The 20,148-nt window shown below is 43.9% G+C and overlaps 3 non-coding genes across 3 annotated transcripts; all 3 read right to left on the reverse strand.

Moving 5' to 3' along the window:
- Positions 1 to 1,058: 1,058 nt before the first annotated feature.
- LOC142690625 (U2 spliceosomal RNA) lies at positions 1,059 to 1,256 on the reverse strand. The gene has a single exon (XR_012859354.1). It is a non-coding gene; the product is annotated as a U2 spliceosomal RNA (small nuclear RNA).
- Positions 1,257 to 7,888: 6,632 nt separating this feature from the next.
- Positions 7,889 to 8,088, reverse strand: LOC142690634 (U2 spliceosomal RNA). Its single transcript, XR_012859362.1, has one exon. It is a non-coding gene; the product is annotated as a U2 spliceosomal RNA (small nuclear RNA).
- A 6,632-nt stretch (positions 8,089 to 14,720) lies between these two features.
- Positions 14,721 to 14,907, reverse strand: LOC142690563 (U2 spliceosomal RNA). Its single transcript, XR_012859318.1, has one exon. It is a non-coding gene; the product is annotated as a U2 spliceosomal RNA (small nuclear RNA).
- Positions 14,908 to 20,148: the final 5,241 nt, after the last annotated feature.

Consider the following 20,148-nt stretch of genomic DNA (forward strand, 5'->3'; position numbering starts at 1 on the left):
TCCTGGCAACGCCCAAATGCCCTCCTGCCATGCAGATAAACACTGGCAGCGGCAGCAAGTGCATGCCCACAGCCACCCCTTGTTCCTTCACACCTTGTATCAGCTGTAATCCAGTCCAGTCCAGTCCAGTCCAGTGCTGCCTGCTGAGCAGCACTGACCAACACTGCCTGGGCCCAGGCTTTTATCTCTGAGGCCCCATTATGATGTCAGAAAGCTGGCTCTGGAATCCTGAGGGCTCCACTATGACACGTGCAAAGTTCCGTCTGAACTTTATATAAGACGGTGCGGCTCAGTCAGTCACTCAGTGTTGCCTGAGAGGGCAACACTGCAACAGCCGGCCGCCAGGCTGTCTTTTTTTTGCACATTTATTTGCCTCCAGGAGGCCACAAGAGGGAGACAAGGGACTGCAAAATGGAAAATAAGCATCCACCAACTTTACAGACAACTTCTCCTTGCTCCTACAACCTCCATCCTTGCACAGTTTGTTATTCTTCTAGGTAACATAGTAACAAATCCAAATTGCTGCTCTCTTTGTAGGCAAGCAAGGGTTTGTTGCAACTGCAATTCTTACTTCTTCTTGAAATGTAGGGACGACAGTACATTCCATCACATCCATCTAGTGTACACAGGTAGGTCCATTGTGGCGGGTAGGCGGCTGGCTGCTTTAATGGCTGTTTGCTGTTCCCCTACTCCACTCCACTCCACTATTTGACTGTGGTGCTGCATCAATCAGTGGCTGGCTCAGGTGCAGCTCTTTAACTTACCTAGGAGGGAGGGAGGGCGGAGAGAAGACAAGGAAGGTGAATGAGCTGTTCCAATGTGAAATGCCGGAAACACAGAAACACAGAAGACACACACACACACACACAACAAGAGGTGGCAATGTATTAATTAATTGCATTTAATAAATGAGCTCATTATCACACATGACTGTACAAATGCATTGTCCAACAGGTGTTGAAATAATGGGATTAAAAGGGGAGATCCCATCAGAAAGACAAAAACAATAGCAAACACAAATAGCACTTTTGGAATCTGATTTTAGTCAACACATAAGGGAAGGGTGCACCGGTCCTGGAAATACTGCAATACCAGGTCAATGCGTGGAGTGGACAGAGCAAGCTCTATTTCCATCTCCCTGTTCTAAAAATCCATTTAATATATGGTCCCCAGATAGGGGACGTATCAGATATTAAACTGATAAGAACAGATTTTTTTTTCAGTTGGCTACCCCCTTGCGGGGGTGTCAATGATTTATTTATAAAAATTTCAATTTTACAATAAAACACATTTTAGTTACACAGATACATACAAATAATTTTTACATTGTAACAATAGTAAAATCAAATTTTCATAAAATTTATGTAGAGGGACATGGGGCAAATCTTTATTTATTTGGAGTTCCAGTCAGTCACAAACCATTTATTTAGAAGGGTGGCATTCCTTTTTTTGTCTAATAAAAAATAAATATACATCTCACTAAAACAAAGACCTAAAACATCATCAACCGATAAAACGTCGTGCTTAAAAAGGAGGATGTTCCTGGCCTTCCATAGAGCTTCTTTGGCGCAGTTCATCGTCTTCCATGCAATTATCTTCTGACTCGCGGTTGGGCATCCAAAAAGTCCATATAAAATATCTTCATAGTTTAAGTCCTTTAGGTCTGCCATCTTCACCAAAAGAGGGAATATTTTTTTCCAAAATTGTTTTGCAAAGTCACATGTCCAAAAAATATGTCTTATAGTTTCCTCGGCCTGGCAGCCTTCCCTCGGGCAGACGGCAGACCTCGCGAATCCTCTTCTGTACTGGAATGCCCGGCATGGAAGACATTGATGAACGCAGCTCCAGGCCAGGTCCATCTGTGCATTAAAAAGATAAAACACATTAATCATTTTGAAAATAAAAGCACATCGTTGCGTATTAAAATTCTCTACATTGCTGACCGTCTCGCTCTCTCTCAGGTCTTTTATTAGTTTTTTGCTATTCTTAAGTTCATTCACGGTCTTCCCTTTTAAATTGAAGAGAGCCACTATTTTTTCTAAAATTACGTAGTTTGCTGGTAATTTAAAAGCGTATGGTGAGGATAAAATTATGTTAAACCAACCAAACCTCCGCATAAAAAACCCAGTATTAAAACGTAAAAAGTAAGACCAATAGTGCTCTTTAAAAAGGGAATTAAAACAGAAACTAAAGAACTTAATTAAAAGAAACCTATTAAAATCAGGAAAATCTTTGCCACCCTTTGGTTTGGACTTTATTACCGTTTCTCGTTTCAATTTCTCCATCCTGGAACTCCAAAAGAAGGTAAAACATGCTTTTGTTATTTTTCGTAATAAAACTGTTGGGGGAGGGAACACCATGCTTGTATATAAAAGAAGGGGTAAAATGACCATTTTTATGATTAAAATTTTTCCCTCCATGGTGAGTTTCCTCATATTCCACATACAAATTTTATTGTTTACCTTCTGCGCCACCATGTCCCAACTTATAAAACCATTGTCGTGCTCACTGAAGGAGATACCTAAAACTTTAATAGTATCTGACACAGGAACGGGTACGTCTCTAAAAACCATGCTTCCTATTCTTAAAATATTACTTTTGCTGAAATTTATTCTAAAACCGGAAGCACAGCAATAAAACTCAATTTGTTTTAGGGCTTTCTGAAGCGAGAGGGTGTCCCTACAAAGTATCGCCACATCATCCATGTACCCCACTGCTTTAGCCTCTATGCCGCCTCCCCCTGGCAGGGGGACTCCACGTATTTGTTTATCACGGCGTATTGCGCATAGCAGAGGCTCTAGTGCACATATGAAAAGCAGTGGGGACAAGGGACACCCCTGCTTCACCCCAGAGTTTAAAAGAACGTCCTGTGTCTTAAAACCATTTACTAAAATTTTGCTTGTGCAATCTTTATAAAAGGCTTTAATAGATAGTAAAAAACCTTCAGGTATACCCATCCGCTCTAAAACCTTAAAAAGATAAAAGTGCGATACTCGGTCGAAAGCTTTTTGAAAATCTATGGATAAAATGGCTAATTTTCCGTTTCTAGATTTTGTGTCTTCAATCGCATCTTTTATTAAATTAATATTATCCCAGATGCTGCGGCCTGGCACCCCACACACCTGGTTAGAGTGTATGATGTGGGGTACTATGGCTTTTAAACGGTTTGCGCATAGTTTTGCCATTATTTTGTAGTCACTATTCAGAAGGGTTATTGGTCTCCAATTCTCTAAAACTGCGATGTCACCTTTTTTGTATAGCAAGGAGACCTCACCCTTCCGCCAGGACTTAGGCAGCATCTTGGAATGAAAGACTTCGGTAAAAAGGTTTAAGAGATCATCTTTTAAAATATCATAAAATTTGACATAAAACTCGCTGGGTATACCGTCCGGGCCAGGAACTTTACCTGCTTTAAAACTCTTCACTGTCTCTAAAATCTCCTGCTCCGACAGTTCCTGCAATAAAAAATTCTGGGAGACAGGGTCTAAAACAGTGGTAATCTCCTTCAGCGAGTCACGCATAAAATCACGATCCACAGTTTTCACATTAAAAAGGTCAGTATAAAACTCATGAACTTTACTTAAAAGACCCTGTACATCCGACACCCCATCAATATTTTTAAGAATAGCTTTTTTATTGTTCATTTTCTTAAAAAAGTACCTGGAGCAGGTCTCGTTCTCTTCCACGTGTTGTATCCTAGAACGAAAAATAATTTCTTTGCCTTTCTGCTCCAGGCACTGAGCTATCTCTTTTTTTAAGTTGGTGATGTCGTCTTTTACATCTATCTCATGCTCTCTCATCTTGTACAGGGTCTGTAGGCGGGTGTTGAGGATTTTAAAAAAAGCTTGCTTCTCTCTGGCTTTTGCCACACTTTTTTTAATAAAAAATTCTTTTATTTTTCTTTTCATTTTCTCCCACCATTCAGTGATGGGAGCCCGTGTGTCTCTCACCCGCCTACTCTCTTTGTAAAATTCAATAAAATCTGTAAAAACCTGTGGATCATCTAAAAGGGAAACATTTAACTTCCAGGACTTTTTACTAATAACGTTATTAAAATCACGCTTTACATAAAATGATAAAAGCTTGTGATCAGAAAACACATTGGTTAAAACTTCACATTTAAAAGGCAGTAGATTCTCATTACAAAATATAAAATCTATCCTGGAGCTACAGGTGGCGTTGCTCCAGGTAACGCCGGCTTCCTCTGGACTGCTCCTGTTACATTCTTTATAAACGTCTTTTAACTTAAAATCACCCACCATATCTTTGAGCAGTCCAGAGGTCTTATCATAGTTCCTGCTTGTAGCACTGGTAAGCCGGCGTTCCCCTCTCAGGATACAATTAAAATCACCTGCGAGGATAAAAGGCTCAGTCGTGTTAATAAAAAGAGGTAAAATCGCTAACATTTCTTCTCTTTTATTTTTGTCAGGTGAGCCATAAAAATTTAAGAACTGCCATTTCACACCGTCAATAAAAGCCTTAACCAATAAAATACGTCCTGGAAGAATCTCTTGGATAAAATCGATTAAAACATTTCCCTTAAAAAGAATGGCGACCCCTGCTGATCTGGACTCGTTAGATCCAGACCAGACTGATGGACCATACTTCCAATCCTCTTGGTATTTATGGTACTTCATCATATGGGGAATGCCGCACTCCTGCAGGAAAAAAACAGAGGCTGCCAGGCCAGCTAAAAAGCTGAAGAGAGCAACCCTTCTAACTTTGGACTTGGCGCCCCTCACGTTGAGGGAGATTCCCTTTACTTCAGACATTGTGGAGATTAAAATAACGTCTTGATTTTAAAATAATAAATATTCGTGGAACTTAAAATCAGACATTTCCTCCACCAGCATTACCAGAATTCTCGTTTGCGCTCATATCCCCACCCTCGTCCGAATCGCCTGCAAAGAGGGACGAAAAGGGAGAGGAACTACCTTCACTGAGAGCCGTGCCAGCAACTCTTATCTCGTACAAGGGGAGCCCACTCTCGCTTAGCGTCACCTGGGTCTCAACTGGGTGACCACGTAGGTCCATTTCGGGTGGGTCCCCCAAGGGCCCCGCCTCTCCCCCCAGGCTCTGTTGACGCCGTCTTAGAGGGGGAGGTTGCGCACACGGCGGGGTGTCCGGTATCTGGGAGGGAACAGTGCCCACCCTCCTCACCAGGTCAGGCGAGGAGGTGGTCCTAGGAGGAGCCCCACTTTTCTTCACGGATGTGTCCATCTGCTCCTCCCCTGATTCCCTCCTGCCAGCACGCTCCTGTTTTCCCTTTTTTCGGGGACCCACCGCTACCCAGTTCTCCTGCTCGGAGTCAGACTCCTGAGACCCAGGTACAGGAGCAGGCCCGGCACCCACTGGACAACCAGCCCTCTGGGATGCCACAGTATCATTGGTGGCCTGCTCCTTTTCCGCCTTCCTCTTAGCTTGCCTTTTATCTTTGGCGCTGGGCTCCATCCTTTCCTCAGAGGTTGCTGGCTGCGAGGCACCCGCTTTGGCTCCATTATTCCGCACCACTGAAGCCCAGGTGCCTCGCTGCTCCTTCGCGGCCCCGGCATGCTCCTCTCCCCGGGGGTGGGACTGGTCCGCTGGTGGAGCACGTGGGGGCGCCTCGGGTTGCTCATATTCTTCGCCTCGGTACCTATGGGGACAAGAATAGTACAGATGACCAGTTTTTTGGCAAAAATTACATTTTTTCTCTTGTGAGCATTCTCTTATATTGTGCTCTTTGCTTCCACAGTTTCTACAGGTGACATCGCAGTTAAAACTGGTATGTCCATAGGTACCGCAGGCCCTGCAGAAGTTTGGCATCCCTGAAAAATAGAGGTCGCCATTCACATTTCCAATTTTAAAACGAGCCGGTGGTAATCTCGTTTCTTGGGTGGAGGGGTCCTTTATCAAAGTCACTAAAAACTTCCACTTGACGGTCCACACTCCACACTCGTTCATAACTCTCCCCAATAGTTTGACGTTCCTGAAGTAGGCAGCTAGAAATGCTGCCACTTCCATATCCTTCACATATGGGGAGTACATTTTAATCACAACGAGTTTGGTAATTTCAAAGGCATGTTCTATTACCTGGACTCCCGCTACCACGAGTTCACCTTTTCTCCTCTCAGCTCGGTCCATGGCATCACGGAGGATTCCTTCTCCCATAAAGGTTACATCAAATATTCCTCGTTTCGGGTAGTCCTGGATAGCCAAAATCTCGTTTTTGTGGACCGCCAGTAGTTCTTCCAAGATCGTGTTGACCAAAAATTTCACGCCACGTGGACCGCCTCCACCCTCTGCCACGATAAATCGGGCAGAGTTCTTTAGCCGGGCATACACCGGCACCGCATCTGGCTCGCCTGCCATTTCCGTGGCCAGGCCGAACCGCACAGCAAAATGCTGCGCCCTATGGGGTCCTGAGACGTACCAAAGGGCTGGGGGGGGGATCGCAACTCGTTGCTCAGGACTAAGCCTCTCTCCCAAATAGCAGCACGGGGGTGAAGTCCAGGCGAACCTGGACGATCCCCCGAGGCCGAGAGAGAGGGTACCTGAGCACCTTCTGACTAAAAACCTCCTGTATAAATACACTTGGTCTTAGCCAAAAGGCCGAGAAGCGATAACCCGAATGGGCCGGCCGTTGACCGAGCCTGTCCCATACTGCTGTTCACCCCTTGCAGCGATTCAGCCTACTCCTAGGCAATTCCATGGGGCCCTGCAGGCTCACACACATTTACAGCTACTAAGCGGGAGGTGAATAAAGGCCGGAGAGGAAGCTACACAGGATTTGCTTCTTTTGCTTGCACCACAATGCAGTGCTGAAAGAGGAGGAATCTACATAAAAACGCCTTCCTGGCAACGCCCAAATGCCCTCCTGCCATGCAGATAAACACTGGCAGCGGCAGCAAGTGCATGCCCACAGCCACCCCTTGTTCCTTCACACCTTGTATCAGCTGTAATCCAGTCCAGTCCAGTGCTGCCTGCTGAGCAGCACTGACCAACACTGCCTGGGCCCAGGCTTTTATCTATCTCTGAGGCAGGCCCCATTATGATGTCAGAAAGCTGGCTCTGGAATCCTGAGGGCTCCACTATGACACGTGCAAAGTTCCGTCTGAACTTTATATAAGACGGTGAGGCTCAGTCAGTCACTCAGTGTTGCCTGAGAGGGCAACACTGCAACAGCCGGCCGCCAGGCTGTCTTTTTTTTGCACATTTATTTGCCTCCAGGAGGCCACAAGAGGGAGACAAGGGACTGCAAAATGGAAAATAAGCATCCACCAACTTTACAGACAACTTCTCCTTGCTCCTACAACCTCCATCCTTGCACAGTTTGTTATTCTTCTAGGTAACATAGTAACAAATCCAAATTGCTGCTCTCTTTGTAGGCAAGCAAGGGTTTGTTGCAACTGCAATTCTTACTTCTTCTTGAAATGTAGGGACGACAGTACATTCCATCACATCCATCTAGTGTACACAGGTAGGTCCATTGTGGCGGGTAGGCGGCTGGCTGCTTTAATGGCTGTTTGCTGTTCCCCTACTCCACTCCACTCCACTATTTGACTGTGGTGCTGCATCAATCAGTGGCTGGCTCAGGTGCAGCTCTTTAACTTACCTAGGAGGGAGGGAGGGCGGAGAGAAGACAAGGAAGGTGAATGAGCTGTTCCAATGTGAAATGCCGGAAACACAGAAACACAGAAGACACACACACACACACACAACAAGAGGTGGCAATGTATTAATTAATTGCATTTAATAAATGAGCTCATTATCACACATGACTGTACAAATGCATTGTCCAACAGGTGTTGAAATAATGGGATTAAAAGGGGAGATCCCATCAGAAAGACAAAAACAATAGCAAACACAAATAGCACTTTTGGAATCTGATTTTAGTCAACACATAAGGGAAGGGTGCACCGGTCCTGGAAATACTGCAATACCAGGTCAATGCGTGGAGTGGACAGAGCAAGCTCTATTTCCATCTCCCTGTTCTAAAAATCCATTTAATATATGGTCCCCAGATAGGGGACGTATCAGATATTAAACTGATAAGAACAGATTTTTTTTTTTCAGTTGGCTACCCCCTCGCGGGGGTGTCAATGATTTATTTATAAAAATTTCAATTTTACAATAAAACACATTTCAGTTACATAGATAAATACAAAGAATTTTTACATTGTAACAATAGTAAAATCAAATTTTCATAAAATTTTTGTGGAGGGACATGGGGCAAATCTTTATTTATTTGGAGTTCCAGTCAGTCACAAACCATTTATTTAGAAGGGTGGCATTCCTTTTTTTGTCTAGTAAAAAATAAATATACATCTCACTAAAACAAAGACCTAAAACATCATCAACCGATAAAACGTCGTGCTTAAAAAGGAGGATGTTCCTGGCCTTCCATAGAGCTTCTTTGGCGCAATTCATCGTCTTCCATGCAATTATCTTCTGACTCGCGGTTGGGCATCCAAAAAGTCCATATAAAATATCTTCATAGTTTAAGTCCTTTAGGTCTGCCATCTTCACCAAAAGAGGGAATATTTTTTTCCAAAATTGTTTTGCAAAGTCACATGTCCAAAAAATATGTCTTATAGTTTCCTCGGCCTGGCAGCCTTCCCTCGGGCAGACGGCAGACCTCGCGAATCCTCTTCTGTACTGGAATGCCCGGCATGGAAGACATTGATGAACGCAGCTCCAGGCCAGGTCCATCTGTGCATTAAAAAGATAAAACACATTAACCATTTTGAAAATAAAAGCACATCGTTGCGTATTAAAATTCTCTACATTGCTGACCGTCTCGCTCTCTCTCAGGTCTTTAATTATTTTCTTGCTGTTTTTAAGTTCGTTCACGGTCTTCCCTTTTAAATTGAAGAGAGCCACTATTTTTTCTAAAATTACGTAATTCGCTGGTAATTTAAAAGCGTATGGTGAGGATAAAATTATGTTGAACCAACCAAACCTCCGCATAAAAAACCCAGTATTAAAACGTAAAAAGTAAGACCAATAGTGCTCTTTAAAAAGGGAATTAAAACAGAAACTAAAGAACTTAATTAAAAGAAACCTATTAAAATCAGGAAAATCTTTGCCACCCTTTGGTTTGGACTTTATTACCGTTTCTCGTTTCAATTTCTCCATCCTGGAACTCCAAAAGAAGGTAAAACATGCTTTTGTTATTTTTCGTAATAAAACTGTTGGGGGAGGGAACACCATGCTTGTGTATAAAAGAAGGGGTAAAATGACCATTTTTATGATTAAAATTTTTCCCTCCATAGTGAGTTTCCTCATATTCCACATACAAATTTTATTGTTTACCTTCTGCGCCACCATGTCCCAACTTATAAAACCATTGTCGTGCTCACTGAAGGAGATACCTAAAACTTTAATAGTATCTGACACAGGAACGGGTACGTCTCTAAAAACCATGCTTCCTATGCTTAAAACATTACTTTTGCTGAAGTTTATTCTAAAACCGGAAGCACAGCAATAAAACTCAATTTGTTTTAGGGCTTTCTGAAGCGAGAGGGTGTCCCTACAAAGTATCGCCACATCATCCATGTACCCCACTGCTTTAGCCTCTATGCCGCCTCCCCCTGGCAGGGGGACTCCACGTATCTGTTTGTCCCGGCGTATTGCGCATAGCAGAGGCTCTAGTGCACATATGAAAAGCAGTGGGGACAAGGGACACCCCTGCTTCACCCCAGAGTTTAAAAGAACGTCCTGTGTCTTAAAACCATTTACTAAAATTTTGCTTGTGCAATCTCTATAAAAGGCTTTAATAGATAATAAAAAACCTTCAGGTATACCCATCCGCTCTAAAACCTTAAAAAGATAAAAGTGCGATACTCGGTCGAAAGCTTTTTGAAAATCTATGGATAAAATGGCTAATTTTCCGTTTCTAGATTTTGTGTCTTCAATCGCATCTTTTATTAAATTAATATTATCCCAGATGCTGCGGCCTGGCACCCCACACACCTGGTTAGAGTGTATGATGTGGGGTACTATGGCTTTTAAACGGTTTGCGCATAGTTTTGCCATTATTTTGTAGTCACTATTCAGAAGGGTTATTGGTCTCCAATTCTCTAAAACTGCGATGTCACCTTTCTTGTATAGCAAGGAGACCTCACCCTTCCGCCAGGACTTAGGCAGCATCTTGGAATGAAAGACTTCGGTAAAAAGGTTTAAGAGATCATCTTTTAAAATATCATAAAATTTGACATAAAACTCGCTGGGTATACCGTCCGGGCCAGGAACTTTACCTGCTTTAAAACTCTTCACTGTCTCTAAAATCTCCTGCTCCGACAGTTCCTGCAATAAAAAATTCTGGGAGACAGGGTCTAAAACAGTGGTAATCTCCTTCAGCGAGTCACGCATAAAATCACGATCCACAGTTTTCACATTAAAAAGGTCAGTATAAAACTCATGAACTTTACTTAAAAGACCCTGTACATCCGACACCCCATCAATATTTTTAAGAATAGCTTTTTTATTGTTCATTTTCTTAAAAAAGTACCTGGAGCAGGTCTCGTTCTCTTCCACGTGCTGTACTTTAGAACGAAATATAATTTCTTTACCTTTCTGCTCCAGGCACTGAGCTATCTCTTTTTTTAAGTTGGTGATGTCGTCTTGTACCTCTATCTCATGCTCTCTCATCTTGTACAGGGTCTGTAGGCGGGTGTTGAGAATTTTAAAAAAAGCTTGCTTCTCTCTAGCTTTCGCCACGCTTTTTTTAATAAAAAATTCTTTTATTTTCCTTTTCATTTTCTCCCACCATGCGGTGATGGGAGCCCGTGTGTCTCTCACCCGCCTACTCTCTTTGTAAAATTCAATAAAATCTGTAAAAACCTGTGGATCATCTAAAAGGGAAACATTTAACTTCCAGGACTTTTTACTAATAATGTTATTAAAATCACGCTTTACATAAAATGATAAAAGCTTGTGATCAGAAAAAACATTGGTTAAAACTTCACATTTAAAAGGCAGTAGATTCTCATTACAAAATATAAAATCTATCCTGGAGCTACAGGTGGCGTTGCTCCAGGTAACGCCGGCTTCCTCTGGACTGCTCCTGTTACACTCTTTATAAACGTCTTTTAATTTAAAATCACCCACCATATCTTTGAGCAGTCCAGAGGTCTTGTCATAGTTTCTGCTTGTAGCGCTGGTAAGCCGGCGTTCCCCCCTCAGGATACAATTAAAATCACCTGCGAGGATAAAAGGCTCAGTCGTGTTAATAAAAAGAGGTAAAATCGCTAACATTTCTGCTCTTTCATTTTTATCTGGTGAGCCGTAAAAATTTAAAAACTGCCATTTCACACCGTCAATAAAAGCCTTAACCAATAAAATACGTCCTGGAAGAATCTCTTGGATAAAATCGATTAAAACGTTTCCCTTAAAAAGAATGGCGACCCCTGCTGATCTGGACTCGTTAGATCCAGACCAGACTGATGGACCATACTTCCAATCCTCTTGGTATTTATGGTACTTCATCATATGGGGAATGCCGCACTCCTGCAGGAAAAAAACAGAGGCTGCCAGGCCAGCTAAAAAGCTGAAGAGAGCAACCCTTCTAACTTTGGACTTGGCGCCCCTCACGTTGAGGGAGATTCCCTTTACTTCTGACATTGTGGAGATTAAAATAGCGTCTTGATTTTAAAATAATAAATATTCGTGGAACTTAAAATCAGACATTTCCTCCACCAGCATTACCAGAACTCTCGTTTGCGCTCATATCCCCACCCTCGTCCGAATCGCCTGCAAAGAGGGACGAAAAGGGAGAGGAACTACCTTCACTGAGGGCCGTGCCAGCAACTCTTATCTCATACAAGGGGAGCCCAATCTCGCCTAGCGTCACCTGGGTCTCAACTGGGTGACCACGTAGGTCCATTTCGGGTGGGTCCCCCAAGGGCCCCGCCTCTCCCCCCAGGCTCTGATGACGCCGTCTTAGAGGGGGAGGTTGCGCACATGGCGGGGTGTCCGGTATCTGGGAGGGAACAGTGCCCACCCTCCTCACCAGGTCAGGCGAGGAGGTGGTCCTAGGAGGAGCCTCACTTTTTTTCACGGTTGTGTCCATCTGCTCCTCCCCTGATTCCCTCCTACCAGCACGCTCCTGTTTTCCCTTTTTTCGGGGACCCACCGCTACCCAGTTCTCCTGCTCGGAGTCAGACTCCTGAGACCCAGGTACAGGAGCAGGCCCGGCACCCACTGGACAACCAGCCCTCTGGGATGCCCCAGTATCATCGGTGGCCTGCTCCTTTTCCGCCTTCCTCTTAGATTGCCTTTTTTCTTTGGCATTGGGCTCCATCCTTTCCTCAGAGGTTGCTGGCCGCGAGGCACCCGCTTTGGCTCCATTACTTCGCACCACTGAAGCCCAGGTGCCTCGCTGCTCCTTCGCTGCCCCGGCATGCTCCTCTCCCAGGGGGTGGGACTGGTCTGCTGGTGGAGCACGTGGGGGCGCCTCGGGTTGCTCATTTTCTTCGCCTCGGTACCTATGGGGACAAGAATAGTACAGATGACCAGTTTTTTGGCAAAAATTACATTTTTTCTCTTGTGTGCACTCTCTCATATTGTGCTCTTTGCTTCCACAGTTTCTACAGGTGACATCGCAGTTAAAACTGGTATGTCCATAGGTACCGCAGGCCCTGCAGAAGTTTGGCATCCCTGAAAAATAGAGGTCGCCATTCACATTTCCAATTTTAAAACGAGCCGGTGGTAATCTCGTTTCTTGGGTGGAGGGGTCCTTTATCAATGTTACTAAGAACTTCCACTTGACGGTCCACACTCCACACTCGTTCATAACTCTCCCCAACAGTTTGACATTCTTGAAGTAGGCAGCTAAGAATGCTGCCACTTCCATATCCTTCACATATGGGGAGTACATTTTAATCACCACGAGTTTCGTAATTTCGAAGGCATGTTCTACTACCTGGACTCCCGCTACCACGAGTTCACCTTTTCTCCTCTCAGCTCGGTCCATGGCATCACGGAGGATTCCTTCTCCCATAAAGGTGACATCGAAAATTCCTCGTTTCGGGTAGTCCTGGATAGCCAGAATCTCATTCTTGTGGACCGCCAGTAGTTCTTCCAAGATCTTGTGGACCAAGAACTTTACGCCACGTGGACCGCCTCCACCCTCTGCCACGATAAATCGTGCAGAGTTCTTTAGCCGGGCATACACCGGCACCGCATCTGGCTCGCCTGCCATTTCCGTGGCCAGGCCGAACCGCACAGCAAAAAGCTGCGCCCTATGGGGTCCTGAGACGTACCAAAGGGCTGGGGGGGGGATCGCAACTCGTTGCTCAGGACTAAGCCTCTCTCCCAAATAGCAGCACGGGGGTGAAGTCCAGGCGAACCTGGACGATCCCCCGAGGCCGAGAGAGAGGGTACCTGAGCACCTTCTGACCAAAAACCTCCTGTATAAATACACTTGGTCTTAGCCAAAAGGCCGAGAAGCGATAACCCGAATGGGCCGGCCGTTGACCGAGCCTGTCCCATACTGCTGTTCACCCCTTGCAGCGATTCAGCCTACTCCTAGGCAATTCCATGGGGCCCTGCAGGCTCACACACATTTACAGCTACTAAGCGGGAGGTGAATAAAGGCCGGAGAGGAAGCTACACAGGATTTGCTTCTTTTGCTTGCACCACAATGCAGTGCTGAAAGAGGAGGAATCTACATAAAAACGCCTTCCTGGCAACGCCCAAATGCCCTCCTGCCATGCAGATAAACACTGGCAGCGGCAGCAAGTGCATGCCCACAGCCACCCCTTGTTCCTTCACACCTTGTATCAGCTGTAATCCAGTCCAGTCCAGTGCTGCCTGCTGAGCAGCACTGACCAACACTGCCTGGGCCCAGGCTTTTATCTATCTCTGAGGCAGGCCCCATTATGATGTCAGAAAGCTGGCTCTGGAATCCTGAGGGCTCCACTATGACACGTGCAAAGTTCCGTCTGAACTTTATATAAGACGGTGAGGCTCAGTCAGTCACTCAGTGTTGCCTGAGAGGGCAACACTGCAACAGCCGGCCGCCAGGCTGTCTTTTTTTTGCACATTTATTTGCCTCCAGGAGGCCACAAGAGGGAGACAAGGGACTGCAAAATGGAAAATAAGCATCCACCAACTTTACAGACAACTTCTCCTTGCTCCTACAACCTCCATCCTTGCACAGTTTGTTATTCTTCTAGGTAACATAGTAACAAATCCAAATTGCTGCTCTCTTTGTAGGCAAGCAAGGGTTTGTTGCAACTGCAATTCTTACTTCTTCTTGAAATGTAGGGACGACAGTACATTCCATCACATCCATCTAGTGTACACAGGTAGGTCCATTGTGGCGGGTAGGCGGCTGGCTGCTTTAATGGCTGTTTGCTGTTCCCCTACTCCACTCCACTCCACTATTTGACTGTGGTGCTGCATCAATCAGTGGCTGGCTCAGGTGCAGCTCTTTAACTTACCTAGGAGGGAGGGAGGGCGGAGAGAAGACAAGGAAGGTGAATGAGCTGTTCCAATGTGAAATGCCGGAAACACAGAAACACAGAAGACACACACACACACACACAACAAGAGGTGGCAATGTATTAATTAATTGCATTTAATAAATGAGCTCATTATCACACATGACTGTACAAATGCATTGTCCAACAGGTGTTGAAATAATGGGATTAAAAGGGGAGATCCCATCAGAAAGACAAAAACAATAGCAAACACAAATAGCACTTTTGGAATCTGATTTTAGTCAACACATAAGGGAAGGGTGCACCGGTCCTGGAAATACTGCAATACCAGGTCAATGCGTGGAGTGGACAGAGCAAGCTCTATTTCCATCTCCCTGTTCTAAAAATCCATTTAATATATGGTCCCCAGATAGGGGACGTATCAGATATTAAACTGATAAGAACAGATTTTTTAAGTTGACTACCCCAACTTTGGGGGTAACCGTTTATTTAAAATTTTTCAGGTTTTACAATAAATTAACATTTTCCAACATTTTTACAGGGATTCACATTTTACAACAATGGTTAAAAAATAAATACAAATTGTCAGATTAAAATCATACAATTTATAAAAGGGCACTTGGTGGCATCATATTATAGAATTCCATTCGCTAAAAAACCATTTTCTACTTAAAACAGGAGAGAATTTTTTGTCTAAAAGATAATATTTGTGCATTTCATAAAAACAAATTCCTAAAATATCATTCACAGATAAAATTTCATGTTTGAATAAAAGAATATTCCTGGCCGCCCACAGAGCTGCTTTAACGCAGTTAGTAATCTTCCATGCCATAATTTTCTGAGTCCTTGTTGGGCACTCCAGACATCCGTAAAATACGCCTTCACTTGTAATTCTTTTTATTCCGGTTATCTTCTTCATCAAGGGGAGGATTTTTGTCCATATTAGTTGTGAAAAATAACATTGCCAAAAGAGATGTAAGACTGTCTCGTCATCGCGGCATCCTCCCCTTGGACACGCAGCCGAGTTGGTCAGTCCCCTTCGATGCTGGAATGCCCGGCATGGAAGACACTCGTGGGCGCAGCTCCAGGCCAGATCCTTCTGTGAATTAAAAATGAATTTAGCATTAACCATGCTCCAGATAATTTTGCATTTGTTTTCATTAAAATTGCTAATGGGGGCTATTAAAACATTTTCTTTTATTTCCTTTAAAACATATTTACTATTTTTTACATCTTCTATTCTTTTGTCTTTTAGGTTAAAAAGGTTCACTATTTTTTCTAAAATCTTATACTGGTCTGGCAGGTTAAAAGCATATGGCGAGCTTAAAACCGTAGAGAACCATCCGTACCTCCTCATAAAATAGCCAGTGTTAAAACGGATAAAATAAGACCAGTAGTGTTCCTTAAAAACAGTATTAAGACACAGTGTAAAAAAATGGATTAAAAGAAATGCTTTTATATTTGGAAAATCTTTACCACCCATTAGCTTTGGTAACATCACTTTTTCTCTCCTGAGCTTCTCCATCCTAGAATTCCATAAAAATGTAAAACATGCCTTGGTAATCTTTTTTAATAAAATATCAGGGGGAGGGAAAACCATACTTAGATATAATAAAATTGGTAAAATCACCATTTTTGTGATTAAAATTTTTCCCTCCATTGTCAGTTTTCTAAGATTCCATAAACAAATTTTCTTATTAACTTTTTGTGCCACCAAGTCCCAACTGATAAAACCATTGTTTGACTCATTGAAGGAGACCCCTAAAATCTGTACAGACTCCGACACAGGGACTGGAATGTCCTGTAAAATCATATTGCCAATATTTAAAATATTACTTTTATTAAAATTGACTTTAAAACCGGAGGAGCAGCAAAATTGGTATATCTGTTGTAATGCTTTTTGCAGTGACGGGGCGTCCCTGCACAGGACCGCGACATCATCCATGTACCCCACCACTTTTGCCTCTAGTCCCCCCCCGCCCGGCAGGGGGACTCCACATATCTGCCTGTCATTCCTCAATCTGCAGAGTAGAGGCTCGATCGCACATATAAAAAGTAGTGGGGACAAGGGACACCCCTGCTTCACTCCGGAGTTTAAAAGGACATCCTGTGTCTTAAAACCCTTTACTAAAATCTTGCTCGTACAATTTTCATAAAAGGCCTTCAGAGACTGTAAAAAACCTTCTGGTATACCCATCTTTTCTAAAACTTTAAAAAGATAAAAATGTGATACTCTATCAAAGGCTTTCTCGAAATCTATGGATAAAACCGCCAATCTGCCTTTTCTCTCCTTCGTATCACCAATAGCATCTTTTAAAAGGTTTAAATTGTCCCATATGCTCCTCCCAGGTATCCCACAGACTTGGTTGGAGTGGACGATTTTCTCTATAACAGCCTTTAGTCTATTCGCGCAAATCTTGGCCATTATTTTATAGTCTGCGTTTAGTAAGGTGATAGGCCTCCAGTTTTTAATATCTGTTTTGTCCCCCTTTTTATAAAGCAGGGACACCTCACCTTTCTTCCAGGACCCTGGGAGGGCTTTTGTTCTAAAAACTTGAGTAAAAAGGGAATAGAGATCCTCTTTTAAAACTCCATAAAATGTGACATAAAACTCTATGGGTATACCATCAGGGCCAGGGACTTTACCTGTTTTAAAACTCTTGATGGTATCTAAAATCTCCTGTTCCGTAATATCCTGTAATAAAAAATCTTTGGAGACAGGATTTAAAACAGCGTCAACCTCCTTCAATGAGTCGTTCATCAAATCAACATTAACAAGCTTTATATTAAAAAGATCCGCATAAAATCTGTGTACCTTTTTTAAAATATTGTCAGTGTTTGTATCTCCATCAACATTGTCTAACAGGGTATGCTTATCGTTAATTTTCTTAAAAAAGTACCTGGAGCAGGTCTCATTTTCCTCGAGGTGTTTCATTTTTGAGCGAAAGACAATTTCCTTACCTCTCTGCTCCAGGCACTGGGAGATCTCCTTCCTAATCTCCATAATCTCCTCCTCCACCTGCATACCCTGTTCTCTGAACTTGTATTGGGTCTGCAGCCGGGTATTCAAATTAGCAAAAAAATCCTGTTTTTCTTTTGCTTTTCTCCTTCCGATTTTTATGAAAAAGTCTCTTATTTTTATTTTTATTTTCTCCCACCATGAGACTATGGACATATTTGGATGTCTTACCCGTCTGCAGCCCTTATAAAAGGTAATAAAATCAGATAAAATTTGCGGATCATCTAAAAGGGAAACGTTCATTTTCCAGGCTTTTTTGACAGTATTTTTCCCAATATCATTTTTAACTTTAAAATACAATAATTTATGATCAGATAAAACATTGGGATTAAGATCACATTTAAAAGGCAGTACTTGATAAGAGCAGAATATAAAATCGATCCTGGAGCTACAGTTCACATTGCTCCAGGTGACGCCGGCCTCTGCAGATAAATTTCTGTTACATTTCTTAAAAACATCAGTAAGTTTAAAATCAGTAACTATATCTTTTAATAATGAGGAGGTTTTGTCATAATTCCTGCTTACTGAGTTAGAGAACCGGCGTTCCCCCTTTAAAATACAATTAAAATCACCCGCTAAAACAAGTGGCTCTGAATCGTTTAAAAAAAGGGGTAAAATCTCTAGCATTCTAGCTCTTTCATTCTTGTCCGAGGACCCATAAAAATTTAAAAACTGCCATCTAATACCGTCTATAAAAGCTTTGACCAATAAAATTCTACCTGGTAAAATTTCATTAAAACTGTCAATTAAAACGTTCCCTTTAAATAAAATGGCGACACCTGCGGCTCTGGAATCGTTAGACCCGGACCACACTGAAGGTCCGAGTCTCCAGTCTTCCTTATATTTGTTGTAGTTCGTGCGATGTGGGATACAGCATTCCTGTAGGAAAAAAACGGTGGCGGAAAAAATAGAAAGATAATCAAACAGGGCAGCTCTTCTCGTCTTGGAATGCACGCTCCTAACATTTAAGGAAATGCCACCTAACTCTGCCATGAGGAAAAGGGAAAAGAGACAGTCTTATGTAATCTTACCCGAGGTGGCCTCAGCAGTCCTCGGCGTTACCAGAGACCTCACTCGAACTCTCATCGCCCTCCGACTTCAAACCGACTGTATAACTTGAGGAGATTGGAGAGGAACTCATGTCAGACAGCTGACCCCCCGCCATACCTGAGGCACTGATCGAAAATGGGTCCCATATGGACTCCACGGGCAAGGTTTCTGGAGCATCTCGTATGGCAGCCTCCTCCCCTACGATAGGGGCAGGAAACGCACTCGCGGCCGTTTCAGGGACTTCTGTCACCTCAGAGGTGGCTATGCTTGTCTCCCCCAACTGGCGAGAAGGGGGGAGACCTTCAGCTGGTGCTTCCGGGGGCGCGTCAACTGGTTTCCCTGCTTTCGCTCTAGCAGGTACTCCCATCGGCACCCCCGCTGCCACCTCCGAGTACGCCCTACGCCTCTTAGACCTTGCTGCCGCTCCGCCCGGGTCCTCTGCCTCAGGTACAGGCTGACCCAGCACCTCCTGCGGCCCAGGCGGATCAGCTTCATCCGAACTACCCATCTCCTCCGTTTCCTGAGGGGGCTTTTTCGTCCGCTGATCACTGGCTCTTCTCTTAAACCGCCTTTGCTCCTTTGGGTCACCTGTTTGGGGGGGTCTGCTGGAGGTGTCCATGTCATCAGCCTCTTCACCTCTTGGTTCCTCTCCTTGTGCGGGGGCGATCTGGCCTGCTGGCTGCTCTGGACGCCTCGGCCGGACCTCGGGTTGTTCCGATCTGTGGGGACAAGTAGCATATAGATGACCAACTCGGCTGCAAAAACGACACCTTTTCCCCAGAGGGCAAGTTTTGGCCTCGTGCTCAGAGCTGCCACAGTTCCTACAGGTGCTTTCGCAGAACTCTTTGGTGTGACCGTACTTTTGACATTTTCTACAGAATGGAGGCATTCCTGTGTAAAAAAGATCTCCTGCCATATCACCTAATTTAAAGCGTGCTGGCGGCAACATTATCCCCCCTGCTGTATTGGCATCTCTATAACAAGTTACTAAAAATCTCCACTTTGACGTCCAAACTCCAACTTCGTTCATTATTTTGCCAATACATTTTACACTTTTGAAATAGGGGGATAAAAAGGACATCACATCTTTTAAATCAGCAAACGGGCAGTACATTTTTATCACAATCATCTTAGTGATGTCCAACACATGTTCGTAAAATTCAATACCGTCCAGTCTCGGATCGTTTTTTACCATGTATGCCGCCAGCAGATCTTGGAACACTCCATTCTGTACAAAAGTTATGTCGTATGTTCTTCTCCTAGGATAGTCTTGTACCGCCAATATCTCCCGCTTCTGAATGTTGAAAATGCCAACAAGCACGGTCTCCACCAAGAACTTCAGGCCGCAGGTCGTCGCCTTCTCTTCTGATACAATTACACGGATTGTATTCTTTATCCGGGCATACGCCGGTATCTCACCAGGACTTTCGTCCATGGTGAGGGGTTTTCAAGGAAAGTTACGCCACCCGTTGGTGACGTAACGTCTACGCAGCTTTTCCCCTTTTCGGCCGAAGCCTACACGGGGGATATGTGGATCGCAACTCGTTGCTCAGGACTAAGCCTCTCTCCCAAATAGCAGCACGGGGGTGAAGTCCAGGCGAACCTGGACGATCCCCCGAGGCCGAGAGAGAGGGTACCTGAGCACCTCCTAAC

The sequence above is a fragment of the Rhinoderma darwinii genome, assembly GCF_050947455.1.
Source record: "Rhinoderma darwinii isolate aRhiDar2 chromosome 5 unlocalized genomic scaffold, aRhiDar2.hap1 SUPER_5_unloc_34, whole genome shotgun sequence".
Taxonomy (NCBI): Eukaryota; Metazoa; Chordata; class Amphibia; order Anura; family Rhinodermatidae; genus Rhinoderma; species Rhinoderma darwinii.